Source organism: Melospiza melodia, unplaced genomic scaffold (genome assembly GCF_035770615.1).
Source record: "Melospiza melodia melodia isolate bMelMel2 unplaced genomic scaffold, bMelMel2.pri scaffold_62, whole genome shotgun sequence".
Lineage (NCBI taxonomy): Eukaryota > Metazoa > Chordata > Aves > Passeriformes > Passerellidae > Melospiza > Melospiza melodia.
In genome coordinates, this window is record NW_026948801.1 from 1,536,710 (window position 1) to 1,550,829 (window position 14,120).

Below are 14,120 nucleotides of genomic sequence, written 5' to 3' on the forward strand. Positions count from 1 at the left end.
TGAGCTCACCGAGAGTGGGACAGGGGGGATGTCACAGTGGGAAGGTTTGGGGAAAATCCTGGTTTGGGGAAAAAAATGGTGTGAATGCCTTTGGTTGGGGATTCCTCCTACCCACGTCCATTTACAGAAGACACCTGATGTCCAAAAATCAAGAGTGAATAAAAAAAAGCCACCAGGAGTTTCCCATTTCCAGTCTCATCCCTCTTGGGTTATGGTTAGTCCCCCATCTCAGGGCTGGTGGGGATTCCATCAGCCCTGGGGATCCCTCCTCTCCAGGGTCCTGCTTTTGGATTCTAGGGGGTTTTGGGGTCCCAAGGTCCCCCTCTCTAGCCTCCCCTCAATCTAGCTACTTGGGGTTCCCCCTTCTTTCCACCACCCTGTCTTGGTTTAGGGCAAATTTCGTTGAAACCCTCCAAAAGGAGTTTCCTCTAGAATGCAGATTCAGCAGCCCCACCCTCAGCCAGTCCGGGAAAATATTTCCAGGGAGAAAAGTCTAAAAAACTTTATTTTTTAGGCAAAGCATTCACCAGCACAAAAATGGAACAATATTGAACTGTTGCCCGATTGATAAATGACACAAAACTCGGATAAGTTTTGTGGGTGCTTTATTAAGGGCATGGGGATCTTGGGGGACTCACGTCCCTAAAACCCGAGCCCCCAAATTCACGTATGGGTGCTTCCCTCTTATACATGCGATTCACAACAAAGTCTCCAAGAAACAGTTTCCCCGTTCCCCTAGCCTAGTCACAGACCCCTTGTGATACATTCCTTGGTTCACAAACAAGATCATTAATCTTCTGCTTATCTTATTCTAAGAGCATTGTATGCTGCCTCCAGACAGGTTAGCATTCTTACTTTCCTGCACTAGTTTAATTATTTATTAAATCCCTAAGACTACCTGCTAGGTTACACACAAAACCCAACACACTTTCAACGGCTACAAAACTACTTTTTAACAAACCAGTTCACACACAACTCACTATAATTAAATATTTTGCTAAATTTCATTTCTTTTCCAACATTTCCACCCTTTTGAGCATCCTTCAGTCCTGCTGCAAGGATGCTCAATCAACAGTATTGACAGTAACATCTTCATAACGAAGTGGGGAGTGTTCTTCATTTTGCCGCCCGCGGGTCATCACCTTCAGCAACCGGAGAGATCGCCTCTTTTCCTTTTCGATCACACCTAAGAGGCATCTATATACAATCCATATAGTCACTAGAAATACTAAAAACATTAGTACATATTGTATAGAAGACGTAATCCAGCCAGACAGGTGAAGCCCCAAAGAATCAAATACTGCTCCTATCCAATTATGCTGTGCTTCCTTTTCAATTTCCTTGGTTTTTGTTTCCACTTCTGCCAGTTTAGAAATATCTTTCTCAACTTCAAGTGTAACATTCGGAATGTGTACACAGCAATGATCTATTCTCCTACTCAGGTAACCACAAACTCCATGTTCCTTTAACAGTAGCAAATCCAATCACATTCAATTTTGTAGGGTCATTCTTGATGTAGCTTGCAATTGAAAATTTAGATCTTTAAATCCCTTCTTAGTAGCTGCTGCCAACCTTTCTGTCTGTCCTAACAAATTGTTGAGTATTTCCCTATTTCGATATGTCACTACCAGAGGGAATAATGACTCCAATATCTATCCAAATTGTACTCCTGAGCCAGGTTCATGCCACTGCTCCTCTAGGGATTCTTCCCTCTTTCTGAGTCCTTTCCTTTGGATCAATCTATTCTGTTTCCAGAATGGACACAATGTGGGAACCCCTAGGGTGATTTGTGTTACTGATCCATCTAGAGGTAAATGTGTGGTCCACTGTCCGTGTCCCAACACCCAGACTAGATTTCCAGGACTGTGCACAGTAGTATATCTGCAATCTATAGATCCATCCATGGACTCTCTGCTAACCGTGTGATCATACCCCCTACACTCGCATCCCCACTTTAATGCCATTTTCACCGGTACCAATCCAATTCAGTCTTCCGGTGTATCACATGTAAAAACCTCAGTACAATTCCAATCCTCCTTCTGCGGTCTGAACTCTCGGGAAGACGTAGACGTGATAAGGGCCCTATAATGTGACTGATTCTTTACTCCTGACCATTGGATGCACCATTGTACTTCCCCAAGGTAATTATAGTGTTCCAAAACACTAGGTCCCCATAATGTCTTCCAACTATTCCAGGTGTCAAAATTCTGTGTGACATTCTGACAACTCATCTCGTTTCGTTGGGATTTCGTTCTTATTCGTACTGTATTGCTGTTGGAGTGAGGGGAGAACGACCAATCCTTTGATGCATCGAACTCAAGTTTATTGATCGATCAGCCAGTTTAAATAATAGTGTTAACGAACTTCATGCATATTCCAAAATCCAAGTTTATGATAGGCTAACTAGAGAAAACTCTAACCACACCTTTTGTTTTACTATACCGTTGATTGTTTACACAAAATAAAACCAGTGTTCCCACTGTGATATGAACGGTTCCCAAAACTTCCACATCTGTTCTCAGGATGCCATCTTTTCCCAGAGAGGGTGTTACACTTGTTATGGGAAGACTGCCTGAGAACCCTATTGTTTATACAAAGATGCCTAAGAGAGTCTAATTGTTTATAGAAGTCAGGCTGGGAACTGCTTCACAACTACCTGTTACTTTTCTCTCAATTGCATGGCTTCATGGCCTTTTTCTTTAAGCCATGCTTGAACTAAACTCCTGACATTTCCTCTGCTTTTTTCTTTGAGAGAAAGGAGGTTAGTTTGCCAGGTTTTCTCTATCATTCTACTAACATCTTTTGAATACAGCTACAAAAACAAGGTAATATAAGTAAAAGCAATAAGAGTACACCTAATATCCCTATAGCATATATTACAAGGTTTCTTAGCCATGGTCCCAATCCTAGGCTTTTAAGCCACTCATCAATTCCCAGTCCTTCTTCTTCCTTAAGACTGTTAAGCCCTAGTCGTAGCTCTTTTAACTTAGCATGAATAGATACAGAATGAACAGATAAGTTCATGCAACACATCCCTTCAAACTCTTCACACCCATGGCCTTGTGCTAATAGTAAGAAATCTATGGCAGCTCTATTTTGCAGAACAGCGTGATTAACACTCTGTACATCTGCAGTTAACATATCTAATATCTGTGAAGTTTTATTCAATTCACCCTTAGGCCAACACCTTATTTGTTTTGCTAAAGTCAATGCTTTGCTTGCAGCACCTCATGGTAGGAGAGCTGAAACCATCACTTGTTTAAATTTACTCCAGAACCATGGATCTCCTATTTGACTACAGTCTAAATTATGTAAGCTACACTTCTGCCTGTTTATCTTATGACTTAGTTGCATTAACACAGATATATTAGGGTGGAATAATGATAACTTGCCTAAATAACAAGGTCCACCCTGAGGTTGGGCAGGTATACCATTCCAGGCTCTATCTCCGCAAATTAGAAATATTCCTGTAGGTAATTTCTTAGGTGTCATGATAGAGCCTTTACATTGGTTATAAAGTTGTTTGGACACTATGTCTGGGCTTAGAGATGAATCCAGAGTAGCCCATGTCTGTTTATGCTGATTCATCTTTTGAGGATTAGAGTAATCAAAGCTGAACCACCCACCATTGGAAGTGCTGGTCATGCTAGCATTTGCACTTCCGAAAAGCTCTAACTCCTCAGGTGGGGAATGCAATGGAATATTAAGTGATTGAATTAACAGGCATTGACGGTAGCCGTTACTCTGACTGGCAGTATACCCTTTTTGTTCAGGCAATTTAATATTTACCATACTGCGCATACATAAGGCACGGTTATTACTAAGACTGCAGAATTCTTGAGGAGACCATACTGGAAGCCCTACCAAACATGTTCGAAAAGGGTTAGTAACTCCTCCAATGCTGAGACAAAGCGATGACTGATTAATCTGCCTAGCAAGTGTTATCCATACATTATCTCTAGGTTGACTAAAATGTTTTACCTTTAATTCTTCAGCTACCACTACACCAAGTAATATCATAAAAGTAAACCTCATTTTTCTGTTTTTACTTTGACCTTCTTTTTCTTATATCTGTTTTTAACCTTACTGTTCCTGAGACCTGAAGACCGCACCTTTGTAACCTTCTAATGCAGTTATCTAATGCCTGATTGGGATCTCCTTTTATAGGCCCTACAACAGAATGTTGTGTTAAAGGCACCAGTTTTTTACACCTTACAGAGGTTATATATAATGCACTTTGAGCTTTAATCCTTTTCAAAATACACTGTACCTCCCACCGATAATAAGCCAAGATTTTCTGCTCATGCGATTCATAAAGATCTAAAGCTGAGGCAGTGTTTAGTCCTGTTTCATTCCGTAGTGCCCACTCCCAATTATGTTCCCAGGTATGTCTATGATTACAGGTATTACACCATAAATGAAAAAGTGACAACTGATCCACCCAAAAGGTCCTGTCACAACCCCCACAACACAGTGCAACCCAAGCAGCACAATTTGGGCTGTGACATTCAAGACAGTTCTCTTTTGCCGGTCCTTTTATATGGAATGATGATAATGATTCAATCATGTCAATCAGTTCCCTGGTCGTCCGGCAACAGCATGTTATCCCAAAGGGTTAAACGCACCCCCAGCTGAGCCACAATGTCCGGCCTTATCAGGCATTGCAAGGTAGGTGGTAATTGGACTAAGAAAAGAAAGCTGTTAGCTGTTTTCATTTTCATTCATGTGAACCTGGAGAGGAGGTGAATGGCAAGTCTGAAAACAATCCTTTTTGTCCTTGAGATTTTCACATCCACCTTTTCCTTGGGTTTCTCAGAAAAGTTCAAAATCAGTTTTACAGTCTGTAATCCTTTAGTCATTTGGCTGAAATGGCATCAGCTGGGCGATTCTCAGTCCTTTGTTGATTTGGAGTGGTGAGAAAATAGTATACACTTAAAGCACTTAAAGTATTTAACTTAGCAGACTTATTTGTAAATTAACAGAACTTAACTGGCTTCAAAATTCTATGGGCTAGCTGTGTTACATTCTTTGCAACATAAGAATAGGCAATTCTAATAATTAAATAGTATTTTCAGCTAGCAAGGTTTCTCTGATGTTCACAACAACACTTTGCACACAAGCCATAAAATAAACGCCTATTGTAAAAGCATAAATCTATCTAACATCACTTAAACTTAATAGCACCTATACTTAAAATACTTAAACTTAAAATATTTAAACTTAATAGATCTTAACATTACTTAAACTTAATAGATTTTTAAATCAACAGAACTTACATGTAAAATCTTTCAATTCTAACAAAACTTAACTATAACAAAACTTAACTGACTTTAAATTCTATACAACTTAAACCAAATATAATTTAAACTTAACAGAATCTAACTTAACTTAAACCTAATATACAATTTAAACTTAACAGACCTCAAACTTAACAGAAAATAAACTTAACAAACTTAACCTCAATAGTATTCAGCATTTAATAAATAATTTAACTTAAACTACTTAATAACAGATAACTTACTATAGACATAAAATATAGCATTCACTATAACTTATTTACAGGCCTGATCCTAAAATACTAAGCTAAAATAACTTTGTTTACGTGTTTGCTATAGCATTTCTATACCAAAAAGCACACTCACAACATCTCACTCATACAATCAGTCCAACACATCTTAACATTTTTAAACTTTTCAAAATATTATTTTAGAGTCTGATGTTCCACTGACTGAACCATCTGGGCTTCTGATGTTAAAGTCTATGTTAATGCAGGTGATTTCAAGACAGCATAACCAATGTCAAGCCAAATCGGCTGAAATTTGACCCATGCATACAGTACGCTGATTTCTGTTTCATAGTCTCTGCCAGGAAGAACAAAAGTGCCTTTAACTTTCCTTGTTTACCATCACTTGTTTCTTAATTTCAACAGGGATCTTTTCCTTTTGCTGACAAAAGTTACATCCATTAGGCTGTTAGGTCCTAGACCGAGGCATCCATTAGGCTGTTAGGTCTTAAACTGAAGCTTTTGCCGGCTGTGGGGGGAGGGAGAAACGCTCCCACTGCAAAAAGCGCTCCAGTCCGCGGTGCGTGTGTCGGAGCGGGCGAAAACCAAAACCCCCCCCTACGCTGGGCTCTTTGTTTACTCGCCGGCAGGCTGACTCCGCTGCAGGCACTGCTGTACCCTCGGCTCCCCCCGCGGCGGCTTCGCTCTCTCCCGGGACGGCGCGCCTCGGCTCCCACGGTGGTGGCTCTGCTCTCCCCGCCGCTGCCTCCGCTCCCGCCGCTACAGCGCAGCATTTCAGGCGGTCGCTCGCCGCGGCTGCTCCCCATGGCGGAGCACCCGTGCCGAGTTCGGAGTAGCACAGCCCCGCAAGCTCCACGAGCTGCGGCCGCTGTCTTGCACTCAGAGAGATAGTAAAACAGTGCACCATATATCACTCTCCATGGCTTGCTTAGCTTCTTGGCAGTTTTACCACTCTCTAAAGCAGCCTCTGACAATAAATCACTGAATTCACGCAATTCCGTTAACTCGTAAACTGTGTGGGGATTCACAAATATTCCCTGTTCCAGACCATAAGCCAAAAGACCTTGCAATTCCTTCCATAAGTCTATTCCCTTAATTTGCCTTTTTTGCAAAAACGTAATAAAAAGTTCATATGCGGCTTGCCTTTCCATACCTCTTTTAAGTGCGCACTTTCACTTAGCAGCGTTTTCCAGGCATTGGCCGCACGTATCGGCTGGACCCATCTGTATGGTCGCCAGGGCACGGCGCATATCGGCGGCTTTTTTCCTCCGCTTTGGTTCGCGCTTATTTGCCGCTCCCGCTGCTTCAGAGCCTGAACGAGTCCTCACTTCTCGTGGTGTTCGCAATCCCCGTGGTGGTCGCGATCGTCGTGGTGTCCGCTATCACGTCCGGGTGTCGCCATTTGTTGAAGTGAGGGGAGAACGACCAATCCTTTGATGCATCGAACTCAAGTTTATTGATCGATCAGCCAGTTTAAATAATAGTGTTAACGAACTTCATGCATATTCCAAAATCCAAGTTTATGATAGGCTAACTAGAGAAAACTCTAACCACACCTTTTGTTTTACTATACCGTTGATTGTTTACACAAAATAAAACCAGTGTTCCCACTGTGATATGAACGGTTCCCAAAACTTCCACATCTGTTCTCAGGATGCCATCTTTTCCCAGAGAGGGTGTTACACTTGTTATGGGAAGACTGCCTGAGAACCCTATTGTTTATACAAAGATGCCTAAGAGAGTCTAATTGTTTATAGAAGTCAGGCTGGGAACTGCTTCACAACTACCTGTTACTTTTCTCTCAATTGCATGGCTTCATGGCCTTTTTCTTTAAGCCATGCTTGAACTAAACTCCCGACATATTGCGTGGCTCATCTATTGGGGTTGCAATTAAACACCTCCTGGTATTTTGAATCCAACCATAATGATTGGATTTCTTTTCACATTCCTCTCTAGTCATAGCCCGAATGGTCATACACAAATCCCTCCATACATCTACTGGTTTGGGAACTGACTGGCAGGACCATGAAACATTCTTGAATGTTTCAGGCATTGTGGTTACCGGTATTATTCCTCAGGGAATTGGTTCACCTGCAGCCTGTAGTAATGGCAGGCAAGCTGTTATTTTAGTCACATTCTGCATGATCCCAAAATCTCTGATTAATCCTACCACTAAATTTTCCTGCTCAGTACTTCGTTCTATTGTATCATTAACCTCCCGTCTACTCCTTCTACCGTGTCTCTGTAAGGATAACATCATTCTGTCATGCCTCCACCATGCATTTCCTATTCTAGGATTAGTGACACTCGACCACCCACAACCTTTGCCTTCCTTTCCCCTCAACTGGTCCCGTCCTCTATTCTGTCCCAGGTCAGTTCCCTATTTTGCTTCCACCATTTGACCCAAAGGTTCCTTTGATATTTTGATCTTACTAAGAAGGAACAATTTATTCTGAGTGGTGGCCCATCCCACATGTCCACTGCCATTGATACTGGATTAACCTTTATGTTTTCAGCACGATCCCCTGTCCATGGCAAAACCCTCATACTCACTCTTTTGTAATCAAAACTATCCCATATTTTGACCAAACATGTATGTTCCCCTGTATCGTTTGTGGTTACCTTGAAAAGATTCAGTACCGTGTTTCCTTGTTGTTTATCTTGATCCCAACCGACTCCTATCTTGCCTCGGCTTCTTTCAGCCCCCCATTGCCATATTGCAATAACTTCACTGGCCTCAACTTTCTGGCTGTCAAATATAACACAAGTTAATTGAACATCCATCCCTTCCATGACTGTAACCTTTGTTTCTTCAACCTGTATAAGAGTAGACCCTTGAACGGGTACTAGTCTCATGATTACTAGCAGTAATATAATTAAGAAGGCGGCTTTGCGCGGAAGATCATCCGGGTTGGAGACACTATCTGGGTTTCCCATTGGAATGGTGCCTTCTTTACTCTGGTGTAATGGATCCAAGCATCCATCCCCTGGACCTTCACCGCTGTGTAGGTCGTCATCATCACCTGGTGGGGTCCACTCCATGAATTCCCGTAGCGCATCCATGATCCACTTCTTGACGTACACCTGGTCCTCTAGGCTGGATGTTGTGGACAGAATTCTCCAGCGTGAGCGGTCTATTCCACTGTAACGTATTTCTTAAAGAATTCAAGATCTTATTAAGTGACATAACATACTCTGCAATCGCCTGATCCCCACTCACATGTACCTCCCCTTTTAATACAGTTGCATGATATGGTTTGCCATATAATATCTCATATGGACTTACGCCTACCTTTTCCCTTGGTTTAATTCGAATCCTGAGTAAGGCCAAAGGCAAAGCTTGAGGCCAGTGCAGTTTAGCTTCCTGGCAAATCTTTTTGATTTGTCCTTTCAGGGTTTGATTCATCCTTTCCACCTGCCCACTAGACTGAGGTCTCCAGGGGGTATGCAAATTCCAGGTCATATCTAACATTCCTGCTAATTCCTGCACTACCCCGACTATAAAATGCGTACCCCTATCTGATGACAATCCTAAAGGTACTCCAAATCTTGGTATTATTTCTTTTAACAAGGTTTTTACCACCTCCTTAGCCTGATTAGTTCTACATGGAAAAGCTTCCGGCCACTCTGAGAATGTACATACGTACACTAACAAGTATCTGTATCCCTGTGCTCTAGGCAATTCAGAAAAATCAACTTGCCAGTAATCTCCTGGTTGTGGCCCGACTTGCAACTTTCCCATTTGTATTTGTCTCCTAACTACTGGATTATTTTTCAAACATACCGGGCACATTGCATTAACTCTTTTTGCCATTGTTAACATCTGATTAGAGATTATCTCATTCTTCAAAAATTTTACCAATACTTCTGCCCCCCAATGACATTTATTATGTTCTGATTCCAAAATAAATTTCATTATGTGGGTAGGTACCACTATTTCTCCCATTGGTGTAACGTACCACCCAATTTGATTCTTCTGTGCCCCTAGCAAGTTTATTAGTTTTCCATCTTCTATTGAATATTTGGGCTCCTGATTCAGGTATGGGGTAGCCGGATTTGTTCTTACCGGTACCAATGCCATTTGAGTCCATACTTCCCGTGCCACTTGCTGTGCTGTAACATCAGCAAATCGATTTCCTCTGTAAACGTCTCCTTCCGCAGGCTGGTGCCCTCTAACATGCATTACTGCAACTGCTTTGTGACTGTGTACCACAGCCAGTAGCTGTAGCACTTCTTCCCGGTGCTTGATGTTGGTTCCCTGTGAATTCAAAAGCCCCCTTTCCTTCCATAACACCCCATGTACATGAATCACACCAAAGGCATATTTAGAATCTGTCCAGATATTAACCCTTTTGTCCTTGCTCAAATACAGGGCTCTGGTGAGTCCAATCACCTCTGCCTTCTGGGCCGAAGTTCCAGGTAACAAAGCCTTTGCCTCTATGACCTGATCCAATGTTACCACTGCATACCCGGCATAGCGAGTCCCATTCTCGACAAAACTGGATCCATCAGTGTATAGTTCCCATTCAGGTTCTTCCAATGGTTCATCCTTTAGGTCAGGTCTGCTGGCATATACTTGTTCAATTACCTCTACGCAATCATGCACCAGTCCCCCAGCTTCCTGGTCACTGCGTAAAAACTCTGCTGGATTAACATGATTAGTAGTCCTTATTTCAATATCATCCTGTTCTCTCAGGATGGCCTGGTATTGCAACATTCAACTGGATGATAGCCAGTGACCCCCCTTTTGCTCCAAAACAGCCATGACCATATGGGGAACAAACACTTTCATTTTTGCCCCCAAAGTCAATTTCCGGGCCTCTTGAATAAGAATTATGGTTGCCGCCACGGCTCGTAAACACGAGGGCCACCCGGAACTTACCGAATCCAGTTGTTTAGAGAAGTATCCCACTGCCCTCTTCCAGGATCCCACCTTCTGCGTGAGGACCCCCAAGGCCAGTTTTTGCCTCTCATTCACGTACAACTGGAATTCCTTAGTCAGGTCAGGGAGTCCTAGGGCTGGGGCCTCTTTTAGTGCCTGCTTCAATTCCTGGAAGGCCTTCTTTTGCTGTGTCGTCCACTCCAACCGATGCTGCTTCAAGGCCTCATATAGTGGCTTGGCTAGGAGACCGAAATTCATGATCCACAGTCGACACCATCCCACCATTCCTAGAAAATATCTCAATTCCTGATGGTTACGAGGCAAAGGAATAGCACATATTGCCTCCATTCGGTTTACTCCCAAACGTCTCTGCCCTTGTGTGATCTCACAACCGAGGTAAATAATGTTATTTTTGACCAATTGAGTTTTTTCCTTAGAAACTCGATACCCTGCTTGGCCAAGCATGTTGAGTAATTTAATTGTTAATTCCACGCACATTTCCCTTTCCTTAGAACCCAGAAAGATGTCGTCCACGTACTGCAGGACTACATACAAGGATGGGGATATTGTTACCTGGGTTATCTTCCATTCCTCCAGCTCCTTGGCCAGTTGGTTTCCAAAAATATTAGGGGAGCATTTAAATCCCTGTGGGAGTCTCGTCCACCTAAGCTGCTTCTTTCTCCCAAAATCAGGACTCTCCCACTCGAAGGCAAAATATTTCCTACTCTCTACTGCCAGTGGGATGCAGAAGAAGGCATCTTTAAGGTCAGTCACTGAGAACCATTTAAACTCCTCCGATACAGATGTTAACAAGGTATAAGGATTAGCAACAACTGGATGTATGTCTTTCACTATTTCATTAACAGTCCTTAAGTCTTGTACCAAACGGTACTTACCATTAGGTTTCTTTACTGGAAAAATTGGAGTACTATACTCCGATTCACATTCCTGTAATATTCCTTGAACCAAATATTGTTTAATTAATGGGGCTACTCCCCTCCTTGCCTCAAGCTTCAAGGGGTATTGCTTTATCCTCACTGGTTGGGCCCCTTCCTTTAGTTCCACCTTTACTGGCTGCGCAGCTTTAGATTTTCCGGGGACCCCTGACTCCCATACCCAGGGTACTACAGCCTGCTCAATTTCTTCTGGAATAGGAGAGGCATCCACTTCCTTGATCACAAAAATGCCTGCTATTTGTTCCTCAGGTATTTCCAATTTCACCCTTCCCCCTTCAAATATTATTTTCACATTAAGTCGGGACAACAGGTCTCTGCCAAGAAGGGGTGTGGGGCAGTTTGGCATATACAAAAATTGGTGATCTAATTCCTTCCCCCCAAACCTAAGATTTAAAGGTTGTAAAAATGGTTGTTCCTCTAGCTTCCCTGTTGCCCCCACCACCTATACCATTGTGTCACTCAAAGGTCCCAATTGTTCTATTGAGTACAGAATATGTAGCTCCATTGTCTACCAAAAATTCTTGAACCTTTCCATCTATTTCTAAAACTACCCTCAAATCCTTTTCTAGTCAGCTTTGATTCTGATAGTTTCCCAAAACTAGTGCTTGAGCGGCCTCTGCTGATCCTCCCGTAAATCCTCCCACAGGAGCATTCCCCATTGGACCTGTCCTTAATCCCATGTTTCCCATGCCCATACCTCCTCTAACTGGGCATTCATTTTTCCAGTGTCCCAATTGTTGGCAAAACGCACACTGGTTTGGATCCAACCTCCCCATGTTAGGTGCAAACCCAAATCCTCCCCGACCTCTTGGCAACCTCTCTGTCCGCGATTAGCTCCTCCCCGACCTCGACCCCTAATGGGTCTTCCTCCTGCCCCTGTCTGTTGCATTACAGCCAGAATACTAGCTTGTTGTCTTTTTGCAGTTTCTTTTTCCCTGTTGTTGTATACCTTCCATGCTACCTCCAGCATTTTATCCAAACTTCGAGTATCATCCCCTTCCAGCTTTTGTAACTTTTTCCTAATATGCTCTTGTGATTGCCCCATAAACAACAATGCCAATTGAAGTTTTCCTGATTGATCCTCTACATCTAAATTAGTAAACTTCCGAGCCATGTCTTTTAATCGTTGTAAAAAGGCAGACGGAGACTCATTCTTGTCCTGCTTGACCAAATACAACTTAGACCAGTTCATAGTCTTAGGTATTCCTGTCCTAATTCCTTCCACCAACAATTCCTGATATCATTTTACAGCCCTTATTCCTCCTGTAGAGTTTGTGTCCCACCTAGGTTCCTCACTTGGTACCAATTCATCAACTGTCTCATTTAGTTGTCTCAACCGAATCTCCTCACGAGCCTTTTCTCTAGTGGCTCTAATAACCATTTCCTTTTCCATGGAATCCATTATAGTATCTAATAATACCTGTAAATCATTCCAGTGTGGATTCTGAGTCTTTATTACCATTTTAACCACCCTTGCCGCCCTTTCAGGATCCTCCCGATAACTCCCCGCTGATTGCTTCCATATTACCAAATCTCCGGGGGAGAAAGGCACCTTTATAAGTATCCTTTCTCCCTGTGATCCCACAGCTTCCCTTAATGGCGCAATTAACTGTGGCCCCTTCTGCCCCTTCTTTCCTTTGCGAGTCCGCCCTGCTAACGGAGTTCTTTTAACACTCTCATTCTTTTCACCCTCACCACCATCACTCTCACTAGATCCTGTTTTTATAGCTATATCCGCAGAGGGAGCAGGGGGCACATTAGGAGCAACCGGAACCCTCGGAGGTGCTATACAATAAGACAAATCTTCCTCGACTGAAGGATACAAATTACGCTCCTTTCTTTCTTTACATCCCACACACTCTCTTTCATCATTCACTTCTAAAACAAAAATACCGCATTCCTTTTGCCATTCCTCTTTCCGATATAAAACGAAAAACAAATCTAAATATGGTATTTCATCCCATTTCTCATTTCTCTTTAAAAATTGCATCAAAGATTCCATTATCCCCAATTCCAGTGTACCATTCACCGGCCATCCCGCTTCCCCAATCTCATATTCAGGCCACCAATGATTACAATAATCTATCATTTTGCTTTTATCCAATTCTTGATAATACCCCTCACTTTTCCACCGTTTCAATATACAACCTAATGGTGTATTTCCAGGTATTTTACCATTGGCTTGCACTAAGGTTTTAAAAGTTTTAAAAGACATCATATTACAACCTTTAATTCCACTATTAATCCCAATAAACTAATATACCTTAAACCAATATACCTTCTCGCCGTCCTTCCCTAAAACAAACAGGAGGCGAGTTCCGGTCCTGCGTCCTTAGACGTCTTATGGCCGGAGCCTAGGCTTTTTTACCAACCACCAAATCCAAATCCAATTATCACCTTTTTCCAATATAAAGCACCTTCGGGCTTACCTTAATGCAGTTTGTCCGACAGGCGCGGGGGGTCGGGCATGACCGATGACTCCCCGAGAAGTGCTCGGTGCCGGCTTGGAGTGGATCGGGACGCGAACCGCCTCAGCAGCCTTCGGAGTCCTGCCGCAGTCGTCAGAAAACTGTTGCCCGATTGATAAATGACACAAAACTCGGATAAGTTTTGTGGGTGCTTTATTAAGGGCCCGGAGAACTGGGGGACTCATGTCCCAAAATCCGAGCCCCCCAAATTCACGTATGGGTTCTTCTTTCTTATACATGAGATTCACAACAAAGTCTCCAAGAAACAGTTTCCCGTTCCCCTTGCCTAG